The sequence below is a fragment of the Rattus norvegicus genome, chromosome 8, assembly GCF_036323735.1.
Source record: "Rattus norvegicus strain BN/NHsdMcwi chromosome 8, GRCr8, whole genome shotgun sequence".
Taxonomy (NCBI): Eukaryota; Metazoa; Chordata; class Mammalia; order Rodentia; family Muridae; genus Rattus; species Rattus norvegicus.
This window is the reverse complement of record NC_086026.1, coordinates 102,693,084-102,705,841: the sequence shown is the minus strand read 5'-3', so window position 1 is coordinate 102,705,841 and position 12,758 is coordinate 102,693,084. Positions and strand designations below refer to the sequence as shown.

The 12,758-nt window shown below is 40.2% G+C and overlaps 1 long non-coding RNA gene across 2 annotated transcripts in view; it reads right to left on the bottom strand.

Moving 5' to 3' along the window:
• Positions 1–12,536, bottom strand: part of LOC108351768 (uncharacterized) — a 32,809-nt gene extending 20,273 nt beyond the window's left edge. Inside the window, exon 1 of one of the 2 annotated variants that reach the window (XR_005488378.2) lies at positions 12,379–12,536. This is a non-coding gene — a long non-coding RNA (uncharacterized LOC108351768). The remainder of the gene's footprint in view (positions 1–12,378) is intronic. The other variant, XR_001839501.3, reaches the window with a different exon arrangement.
• Positions 12,537–12,758: the final 222 nt, after the last annotated feature.

The following is a 12,758-nucleotide window of genomic DNA, read 5'->3' as shown; positions in this document are numbered from 1 at the left end:
GGAAAATCAAGCATGTGCAGATGTTGGAGAGGGGCATCCTAGTCTGTGTAGTTTGATTGGGATTCTACTGCAGCAAAACATAGAATACTGTACAATCTGCTAGCCTGTGGAATCTGAATGCCCGGGAGGTGAGACCTTGGCAAAAGAAAAGGTGATATTTCTCTGACAGGGAAATATAGTTCTGGAAAAGAGCAATATCACCTATTGTTGTGAGATTCCAGGGGAAATGTGACCAAGTGTCCACTCATAATAGATAGGGACTGAGGACAGAGCCATGTCCAGACACTACCCAAATTCAACTTGGCAACCAATGCATTTTTATTGTGGTTACTTTCAAGATTATCGGTGAAGGGTTACTTAGAGGAGAAAAATAATTAAAATAATTAAAAACATAGCCTTATCTCCAAAGCCCCACCTAGCATGGGTAATAATTTATGAAACCTAGAAATGAGCAGCACACTGCGCAGCCGACAGAAAGTTTAAAAGTTCTGAGGGTGGCTCAATGTCTCTGAGATTCTTCCAAGAGCTAGGTGGTCTCTCTGTTTCTTCTAAGCAGTTTGGCTGGCTTCTGCAATTTTCAGGGAGCTGGGCTTGTCTGAGAGTGATGTTGAGCAATCTTTATTGTTTGTATTGCTTTTTAAGGAAAGGGAACAAATAAATGTTGTCAGTTCCAGGGACTTCTTGACGTTATTAGTTTGAATTATTTACTGCTTGCCTTAATGAAGATTTTCAACAATGTTTCACCTCCTTATAAACATCTTTGCCTAAAATGCACTGCTGTTTCACTTTCCTTTTCTATACTACTATATCTTAAGAGGATTGGTTCCCTCAAAGATGGATGGGTTCTACCTCAGAGGAAAATGCTACACAACACCCATCTAGCTCGTCCACCATTTATAATGCTTGCCAATGTCTGAGAACTTCACTTCATTTACTCATTTGTGTCATGAAAGATATATAGCCAAAAGCTTTAGGATTGCCCAGGTATCCTAATGCAAATACCTCAGGGAAGCCAACACATTCTGTGGAAATCAGAAATATGATCCCTCATGTGTTTCACGGACCCAATAAAAATATTTTGTTTTGCCAGTATCATTAACCATCTTGATCAGATTTGTTTTATCTACCAACTAAAGAACAAAAAAACAGGAAAGACTCGGACATAGCCGGAATAAAATAAATGATTGAAAACGAAGAAGGCAATCTAAATCTAAAATCCATCCTGTTCCACCTCAGGAGAACAAGAGTTGGTAAGTGATTTTGGTAGCTAGGATTATGGTCCCTCAGTTGAGATTGGTTTAGCTCAGACTCAGAAAGGGAAGTGGACAGACTTTCTCCTTTGTCCAAAGTCCTGGCAAAGATTATGTTTCAATTGTGTGTTTTCCCATCTCAACCTTGAAGGGACCCTAGTCAGGCTAAGAATGGTAAATGGGACTCTGGGAGGCCTTGCCCTTCTCCTCATTCCCTCTGTCTTGCTTTTTAAAAAAAGCATGAGATTACATTCCTAAAGCTAGCCACCAAGGTCTGTTCCCATATTTGGCCAATTCCTAATCATGAAGCTGACCACCAAGGTCTAGTTAGCAAATGGTTGAAGTCCAGCAATCAAAAGCTCCCTTTTGGTTCACCTAATAAATATGTCCAGCTGAAATTATACACCTTGTCCTGACACAGGGTTTACCCTTTTACCTTTTTGAGACACCATTTTGCATATCAGCCACATCTTTCTCTTCTCTCTCTGGAGGCAATCCTTTGTCCCTCTGGGACAAATATTCCTTCCTCTTCTCACTGGTTCCCATCCCCTTCTCCCTAATCTTCTGGCTCTTGTCTTTGTTTCTTATTCCCTGCCTTCTGTCTCTCTGGGACAAATACAGCTCCTTTGTTCTGAGAACTTGTTGGGGTTTCTGAGCCAATACTGATCTCTTACAAATGTGTTTAAAATAATCCCTACAGGCATGCTCAGGGGCCTTCCAGGTGAGCCTTAATCTTATCCAGTAGATAACAGAGATTGACCACTGAGGTTTCAAGTTTCATAGAAATATGGGAAATCCATCAACAGAGTATGAATGAGAGGAATGGGGGGAAGTTATATGCTAATGTACCAGAATGCCATGAATCTCCAGAAAAAAAGGCAACTGAGTTGCTTGAAACATTTGTTAAAAAATGGAGTACATCATTTCCTTCATCAGGAATGACATTTTCAAAGGGAAGGATGAACTTTCATTACCCAGAGCTATATACCATAGGGCCTTTGCAATTAGGAAAGAGTCTACTAGAATCAGGTCACAAACTACTTCCCCATGTCAATTACTTAGAAACACTAGGTAATAGCAAAATTCCTCCAGACAAAAACTCTTGATGAAGAATTTTGTGCTACAAATACTTTCTCAGACTAGGCTGGTACACGTGCAGACAAGACAGCTCATGGGTCATTTTAGCACAGAAAGACACACAACTTCCCACAAGCTCTTGAAGCACTTTTGCCTTGAAATGACCAGTGCTGCTTCTCTGTGTCACCTGTGATCACCTTTGTCACCTTCTCTTTAACCACAACTGTAGAAAAGCACAAGGAAAGTCAATGAGGAATGAATATTTATTGCTTTGATTCTAATATTTAGCATATTTTTTCACAAAAGTACAATTTAGGGACTTTAAGAGAATTTCTATAAATATTCAGCACACACACACACACACATCAGTAAATGAAGCAGTAAGATCAAACTCTCAACAAAATATAAATTAGTCTTCAAGGAATGAGTGGAAAATGTTTGAGACATTCTAAAAATACATTATTCATATATTCAGTTAAATGTCATTCTTCATTTCCCAGAGCACAAGTTCTCAAGAACTGGTCAGGATATCAACTCTATGAGATAACTTTACTATCAACTCTATAAGATAATTTCAGTAAGTAATGGTCCTGTGAAGTGTTATGTGGTGGCAAACATTTTGAAACTAGAGGTGGAGAATGATCACTACATAGCCTAGCACTTTTGTCAGGAGAGACAGACATATCAAAAACAAAAGAGAATCCTTGAAAGAACAAGTATCTGCATTTGAGAAGATGGCGGGAATAAATGTTTCACACAGAGTAATCAAAGCTATATTAAAGAAGTGCAGGCTCCTAATCTACGGTTTTGTTAATGAACCTCTTCTTATTAATGTAGCTCTTTATTTTGAGATGATAAACTAGGCAGCCAAGAACCAAGCAGTTCACAGAAGATTGCAGAAACTAGGCTTACTTTACGCTAGGGCTGGCACTGAATTAACCTCCCACTCTGCAAAGATCAGCCACTCTCTGTACTTTCTTCCAGATTTTAGAGCTGAGCAGCGATGATGAATCTTTCCCCCGTGTAACCACCTGCAGATGGTCTCTGTGTTTCATGACCACCAAGGGGACATTCTGTCCTGGTTAGGCATGTCTACAGAAGCAGAATTGATAAGGGCAGTTTCTGCAGTGCATCTGTTTAAGGAGGCAGCTTTACCAAGTGCTAGACCTCCCAAGACAGAGCGTTTCAGCTGAAGCAAGCAAGAATACAAGATTGGAATTTGGTATACTTTATCTTACCCATGTTAGATGTAAAATTTTAACTCATTTTTAGCATTCATAGTGTAAGACAATAGTTTGACTCTTTTTAGGTGCATTTTACAGTAACAAATGGCCACATATGCCTCTTTCAAGGCTTCTGTGTTGAAAACATCATTGTAAAAATGTGTTGGTGTTTTCAAGAACAACACAAATAATTTCATGAGACTCTCACATTAAAACTTAACTGTAGTAATAATATTATAAAGTGTGCCTCAAAAATCTTGATATACCTGGAATTTACATGTGAAATTTATGAAATGTACACAGACAACAACTTTTCCATATTAAGCCATCATTGTGTTGTGCTCATAACCAAGAAATAGAAAAAAAAGTACTGCAAAGGTAAACTGTTTTTCTGTATTTCCAACTCAATTGCTATTTTGCAAAAGAAATAAGGCTTTAGTGTACAAGCAGTAAACAAATGCCATGTGTCTTAAATTCTGCCACATTTCAATAGAACCTTTTTATAACCACAGTTTTAGCAGGCTTTAAGATAGTAATTTATTGACAAGGTCAGCAACTTCCTTTGGGAAATCAGCCTCTCTGAGTGCTTCCGTGTAGTACTTTCTGAGTAACTATTCATGGTGCTGTGAGAGGAGCTCAGAACGCCCGACATGGGATTCGAGAACTACAAATTATGAGGAAACTGTGTTGTTAAGAATTTACTTCTCCGGTGAGAGAGAGACCCAACCGCCTGGTCAGGTGGGCACTCCTGAGACTGCAGAGAGGAAGAGACCACCAACACTGCTCACCCCTGCCCACATCCCTGGCCCAAGAAGAAACTGTATAAGGCCTCTGGGCTCCCGTGGGGGAGGGCCCAGGAGCGGCAGGACCCCTGCCAGAGACACTGCCAGACCCTGAAGGAAACAGACCAGATAAACAGTTCTCTGCACCCAAATCCCGTGGGAGGGAGAGCTAAACCTTCAGAGAGGCAGACAAGCCTGGGAAACCAGAAGAGACTGCTCCCTGCACACACATCTCGGACAACAGAGGAAAAAGCCAAAGACCATCTGGAACCCTGGTGCACTGAAGCTCCCGGAAGGGGCGGCACAGGTCTTCCTGGTTGCTGCCGCTGCAGAGAGCCCCTGGGTAGCACCCCACGAGCGAACCTGAGCCTCGGGACCACAGGTAAGACCAAATTTTCTGCTGCAAGAAAGCTGCCTGGTGAACTCAAGACACAGGCCCACAGGAACAGCTGAAGACCTGTAGAGAGGAAAAACTACACGCCCGAAAGCAGAACACTCTGTCCCCAGAACTGACTGAAAGAGAGGAAAACAGGTCTACAGCACTCCTGACACACAGGCTTATAGGACAGTCTAGCCACTGTCAGAAATAGCAGAACAAAGTAACACTAGAGATAATCTGATGGCGAGAGGCAAGCGCAGGAACCCAAGCAACAGAAACCAAGACTACATGCCATCATCGGAGCCCAATTCTCCCACCAAAACAAACATGGAATATCCAAACGAACCAGAAAAGCAAGATCTAGTTTCAAAATCATATTTGATCATGATGCTGGAGGACTTCAAGAAAGACATGAACACACTTAGAGAAACACAGGAAAACATTAATAAACAAGTAGAAGCCTACAGAGAGGAATCGCAAAAATCCCTGAAAGAATTCCAGGAAAACACAATCAAACAGTTGAAGGAATTAAAAATGGAAATAGAAGCAATCAAGAAAGAACACATGGAAACAACCCTGGATATAGAAAACCAAAAGAAGAGACAAGGAGCTGTAGATACAAGCTTCACCAACAGAATACAAGAGATGGAAGAGAGACTCTCAGGAGCAGAAGATTCCATAGAAATCATTGACTCAACTGTCAAAGATAATGTAAAGCAGAAAAAGCTACTGGTCCAAAACATACAGGAAATCCAGGACTCAATGAGAAGATCAAACCTAAGGATAATAGGTATAGAAGAGAGTGAAGACTCCCAGCTCAAAGGACCAGTAAATATCTTCAACAAAATCATAGAAGAAAACTTCCCTAACCTAAAAAAAGAGATACCCATAGACATACAAGAAGCCTACAGAACTCCAAATAGATTGGACCAGAAAAGAAACACCTCCCGTCACATAATTGTCAAAACACCAAACGCACAAAATAAAGAAAGAATATTAAAAGCAGTAAGGGAAAAAGGTCAAGTAACATATAAAGGGAGACCTAAGAGAATCACACCAGACTTCTCGCCAGAAACTATGAAGGCCAGAAGATCCTGGACTGATGTCATACAGACTCTAAGAGAACACAAATGCCAGCCCAGGTTACTGTATCCAGCAAAACTCTCAATTAACATTGATGGAGAAACCAAGATATTCCATGACAAAACCAAATTTACACAATATCTTTCTACAAATCCAGCACTACAAAGGATAATAAATGGTAAAGCCCAACATAAGGAGGCAAGCTATACCCTAGAAGAAGCAAGAAACTAATCGTCTTGGCAACAAAACAAAGAGAATGAAAGCACACAAACATAACCTCACATCCAAATATGAATATAACGGGAAGCAATAATCACTATTCCTTAATATCTCTCAATATCAATGGCCTCAACTCCCCAATAAAAATACATAGATTAACAAACTGGATACGCAACGAGGACCCTGCATTCTGCTGCCTACAGGAAACACACCTCAGAGACAAAGACAGACACTACCTCAGAGTGAAAGGCTGGAAAACAACTTTCCAAGCAAATGGTCAGAAGAAGCAAGCTGGAGTAGCCATTCTAATATCAAATAAAATCAATTTTCAATTAAAATCATCAAAAAGATAAGGAAGGACACTTCATATTCATCAAAGGAAAAATCAACCAAGATAAACTCTCAATCCTAAATATCTATGCCCCAAATACAAGGGCACCTACATACATAAAAGAAACTTTACTAAAGCTCAAAACACACATTGCACCTCACACAATAATAGTGGGAGATTTCAACACCCCACTCTCATCAATGGACAGATCATGGAAACAGAAATTAAACAGTGATGTCGACAGACTAAGAGAAGTCATGAGCCAAATGGACTTAACGGATATTTATAGAACATTCTATCCTAAAGCAAAAGCATATACCTTCTTCTCAGCTCCTCATGGTACTTTCTCCAAAATTGACCATATAATTGGTCAAAAAACGGGCCTCAACAGGTACAGAAAGATAGAAATAATCCCATGCGTGCTATCGGACCACCACGGCCTAAAACTGGTCTTCAATAACAATAAGGGAAGAATGCCCACATATACGTGGAAATTGAACAATGCTCTACTCAATGATAACCTGGTCAAGGAAGAAATAAAGAAAGAAATTAAAAACTTTTTAGAATTTAATGAAAATGAAGATACAACATACTCAAACTTATGGGACACAATGAAAGCTGTGCTAAGAGGAAAACTCATAGCGCTGAGTGCCTGCAGAAGGAAACAGGAAAGAGCATATGTCAGCAGCTTGACAGCACACCTAAAAGCTCTAGAACAAAAAGAAGCAAATACACCCAGGAGGAGTAGAAGGCAGGAAATAATCAAACTCAGAGCTGAAATCAACCAAGTAGAAACAAAAAGGACCATAGAAAGAATCAACAGAACCAAAAGTTGGTTCTTTGAGAAAATCAACAAGATAGATAAACCCTTAGCCAGACTAACGAGAGGACACAGAGAGTGTGTCCAAATTAACAAAATCAGAAATGAAAAGGGAGACATAACTACAGATTCAGAGGAAATTCAAAAAATCATCAGATCTTACTATAAAAACCTATATTCAACAAAATTTGAAAATATTCAGGAAATGGACAATTTCCTAGACAGATACCAGGTATCGAAGTTAAATCAGGAACAGATAAACCAGTTAAACAACCCCATAACTCCTAAGGAAATAGAAGCAGTCATTAAAGGTCTCCCAACCAAAAAGAGCCCAGGTCCAGACGGGTTTAGTGCAGAATTCTATCAAACCTTCATAGAAGACCTCATACCAATATTATCCAAACTATTCCACAAAATTGAAACAGATGGAGCCCTACCGAATTCCTTCTACGAAGCCACAATTACTCTTATACCTAAACCACAAAAAGACACAACAAAGAAAGAGAACTTCAGACCAATTTCCCTTATGAATATCGACGCAAAAATACTCAATAAAATTCTGGCAAACCGAATTCAAGAGCACATCAAAACCATCATCCACCATGATCAAGTAGGCTTCATCCCAGGCATGCAGGGATGGTTTAATATACGGAAAACCATCAATGTGATCCATTATATAAACAAACTGAAAGAACAGAACCACATGATCATTTCATTAGATGCTGAGAAAGCATTTGACAAAATTCAACACCCCTTCATGATAAAAGTCCTGGAAAGAATAGGAATTCAAGGCCCATACCTAAACATAGTAAAAGCCATATACAGCAAACCAGTTGCTAACATTAAACTAAATGGAGAGAAACTTGAAGCAATCCCACTAAAATCAGGGACTAGACAAGGCTGCCCACTCTCTCCCTACTTATTCAATATAGTTCTTGAAGTTCTAGCCAGAGCAATCAGACAACAAAAGGAGATCAAAGGGATACAGATCGGAAAAGAAGAGGTCAAAATATCACTATTTGCAGATGACATGATAGTATATTTAAGTGATCCCAAAAGTTGCACCAGAGAACTACTAAAGCTGATAAACAACTTCAGCAAAGTGGCTGGGTATAAAATTAACTCAAATAAATCAGTTGCCTTCCTCTATACAAAAGAGAAACAAGCTGAGAAAGAAATTAGGGAAACGACACCCTGCATAATAGACCCAAATAATATAAAGTACCTCGGTGTGACTTTAACCAAGCAGGTAAAAGATCTGTACAATAAGAACTTCAAGACACTGAGGAAAGAAATTGAAGAAGACCTCAGAAGATGGAAAGATCTCCCATGCTCATGGATTGGCAGGATTAATATAGTAAAAATGGCCATTTTACCAAAAGCAATCTACAGATTCAATGCAATCCCCATCAAAATACCAATCCAATTCTTCAAAGAGTTAGACAGAACAATTTGCAAATTCATCTGGAATAACAAAAAACCCAGGATAGCTAAAGCTATCCTCAACAATAAAAGGACTTCAGGGGGAATCACTATCCCTGAACTCAAGCAGTATTACAGAGCAATAGTGATAAAAACTGCATGGTATTGGTACAGAGACAGACAGATAGACCAATGGAATAGAATTGAAGACCCAGAAATGAACCCACACACCTATGGTCACTTGATTTTTGACAAAGGAGCCAAAACCATCCAATGGAAAAAAGATAGCATTTTCAGCAAATGGTGCTGGTTCAACTGGAGGGCAACATGTAGAAGAATGCAGATCGATCCATGCTTATCACCCTGTACAAAGCTTAAGTCCAAGTGGATCAAGGACCTCCACATCAAACCAGACACACTCAAACTAATAGAAGAAAAACTAGGGAAGCATCTGGAACACATGGGCACTGGAAAAAATTTCCTGAACAAAACACCAATGGCTTATGCTCTAAGATCAAGAATCGACAAATGGGATCTCATAAAACTGCAAAGCTTCTGTAAGGCAAAGGACACTGTGGTTAGGACAAAACGGCAACCAACAGATTGGGAAAAGATCTTTACCAATCCTACAACAGATAGAGGCCTTATATCCAAAATATACAAAGAACTCAAGAAGTTAGACCGCAGGGAAACAAATAACCCTATTAAAAAATGGGGTTCAGAGCTAAACAAAGAATTCACAGCTGAGGAATGCCGAATGGCTGAGAAACACCTAAAGAAATGTTCAACATCTTTAGTCATAAGGGAAATGCAAATCAAAATAACCCTGAGATTTCACCTCACACCAGTGCGATTGGCTAAGATCAAAAACTCAGGTGACAGCAGATGCTGGCGAGGATGTGGAGAAAGAGGAACACTCCTCCATTGTTGGTGGGGTTGCAGACTGGTAAAACCTTTCTGGAAATCACTCTGGAGGTTCCTCAGAAAATTGGACATTGAACTGCCTGAGTATCCAGCTATACCTCTCTTGGGCATATACCCAAAAGATGCCTCAACATATAAAAGAGACACGTGCTCCACTATGTTCATCGCAGCCTTATTTATAATAGCCAGAAAATGGAAAGAACCCAGATGCCCTTCAACAGAGGAATGGATACAGAAAATGTGGTACATCTACACAATGGAATATTACTCAGCTATCAAAAACAACGAGTTTATGAAATTCGTAGGCAAATGGTTGGAACTGGAAAATATCATCCTGAGTGAGCTAACCCAATCACAGAAAGACATACATGGTATGCACTCATTGATAAGTGGCTATTAGCCCAAATGCTTGAATTACCCTAGATGCCTAGAACAAACGAAACTCAAGACGGATGATCAAAATGTGAATGCTTCACTCCTTCTTTAAATGAGGAAAAAGAATACCCTTGGCAGGGAAGGGAGAGGCAAAGATTAAAACAGAGACTGAAGGAACACCCATTCAGAGCCTGCCCCACATGTGGCCCATACATATAGAGCCACCCAATTAGACAAGATGGATGAAGCAAAGAAGTGCAGACCGACAGGAGCCGGATGTAGATCGCTCCTGAGAGACACAGCCAGAATACAGCAAATACAGAGGCGAATGCCAGCAGCAAACCACTAAACTGAGAATAGGTCCCCTATTGAAGGAATCAGAGAAAGAACTGGAAGAGCTTGAAGGGGCTCGAGACCCCAAAAGTACAACAATGCCAAGCAACCAGAGCTTCCAGAGACTAAGCCACTACCTAAAGACTATACATGGACTGACCCTGGACTCTGACCCCATAGGTAGCAGTGAATATCCTAGTAAGAGCACCAGTGGAAGGGGAAGCCCTGGGTCCTGCTAAGACTGAACCCCCAGTGAACTAGTCTATGGGGGGAGGGCGGCAATGGGGGGAGGATTGGGAGGGGAACACCCATAAGGAAGGGGAGGGGGGAGGGTATGTTTGCCTGGAAACCGGGAAAGGGAATAACACTCGAAATGTATATAAGAAATACTCAAGTTAATAAAAAAAAATAAATAAATTAAAAAAAAAGATAGTAAATTATTATTCAGAGTAACACTGTCAGACTCAAAAGAGAAAAAAAAGTTCTACTAAGTCTTTCTAAGAACTGGTTTCTGAGAACGTGTTCTATCCCGGGTGCTAAAGATTGTGAGTGGCCCATGATAAACTCCAAAGCAAGCAGTTAGATTTATTTATTTATTTATTTATTTATTTATTTATTTATTCATTTATAAGTAGAGAACTAATAAGGAGACAAAAGAGAAACAAGACAAACATCATGCATGACAAGCCTGGAAAGATCTACTCCACTGGCTTGAAGGTACTATGCGTGCACATGTTCAAGTCATACGTGAGGCCACTTAGACAATGAAGGGCTGATTCTTAGACTGCTTCCCATCACTTTAACTGTCTTTATTAAAGTTGGACTCCTCAGGATTCATAACCAGATGTGTGATAGACTTCTCCTGGAGAGATGACCCCACAGCAAGTCTCCTCACCTCAGACAGGCAGCACACGGCAATGAGAGGAACTATCTGTCCAAGTTGGGGAACAAACGGATTTTTATTGGGAAAATAGGTTGTCTGTGGATAGTGTTACTTACAAGGAGTACGAATAACTGAAAAGCAGCTGTATCTCCAGAAAGCTCACCCTAACATGGGCGGTGACTCCCTGAAACTACAGCCTGGAAACTCTCCATGAAGCAGCTAGCTTGCCAGCAATTCCTCTCCCCACCCAGCTTTCTCTATCCCTCTCTCTATTTCTCACTTTCTACCTCACTCCCTCTCTCTCTCTCCCTCTCTCTGAAGTTTAGACCAATCAACATCTCCACCTTCAGTAACTGTTTACCTCCTCTTATGGCTTCATAGGGGCCCTAAGAATCTTTCAGATTTCTGCTTTCCAAGACATGTGACCTTCGTTTACCTCCCGAGACTCATCAGGCCCCCTCTCTTTCCTGCAGCAAATGTAAAAATTCAAAGGAACTTACCCTACAACAGCACTCCTAGGGGGGTCATTGCTAAATGTGGTACTCTTGAATAAGAGGCCATTAAGAAAGCCTGCAGTTTACTTACAAAAATTTTAGAAAGAAAATTACTTAAGTAACGATTCATAAAATAAAGTAATTGTTTCCTCTACAAACTCTACTTATCCTGACACACCCCCCTTCTGTGAAGACCACCCAATAACCTGGCAAGCATATCCTCTGTGACTTCTGTCACTCACCTTGAGCAGCCTGAGTTCTAGTCCCTTAACCTGCTCACGCTACAGCACAATACATTAAGCAGTGTTAGCCTTGACAGGGAGGGGGGAACGGGGGCTCAGAATGTAAACATTATTTTACAGAACACATAAAAGTACCCGTTTAAACCATGACAGCAGGCGATCAACTGTGCTGAATACTTTTGATAGTACTAGGCTACTATCACTGCAAATTGTAGAGCTTCACTTCACTGCAAGAGGGAACCTCATTTCCATTTTGCAATGATTTCCCTGGCTTACCTGACTCCCTGGCTCACTGAATGTTTGGCTTTTATGGGTTCCTATGTCCAGGTTATTTTATATATTTAAGAGGCTCATCCAGTGATTTCCGTAGTATACAGGTCTCTATCTGTGAGGTGTCACACCTTTTCAGAGTAGGCAGCTACTGTGTACAGTAAGAAAACCCCATGTAGGTTAAGAAAGACCTAGGGCAGGGCTGTCCCAAAGACATTACTTTCAGTTTCTATGCGCTCTAGTATCATGTTTTCTCTTCTAATGCACCAACCTCTATGATTGCCCTCTTCATTTCCATCACTGAAATCAAGGTGAAGGTGCAACTCTTCAGATAGTTATGAGAATAACTCCTCCTTTCGTATTGGTCACCAGAATAGAACATAGAATGGACAAGAGGTTAATTATAAACACACTGCAAACTTTGTTTAAGCAAATATGATACCAAAGAGAACTGCTAATAAGCAAAAAATAAATAAATATTAATATTAGCAATATTCTCCATAAATTTTATGTTAAACACAATTGCATATACTTCCTGAAAGTGAATTTATACCAGATTTCTTTTCATTTACGCTTGAGAATCTGAGTTTCCAAAACACATAACTCCAATAGAATTATAAATGATGTAGCACGTGATCAAATCATGTATGT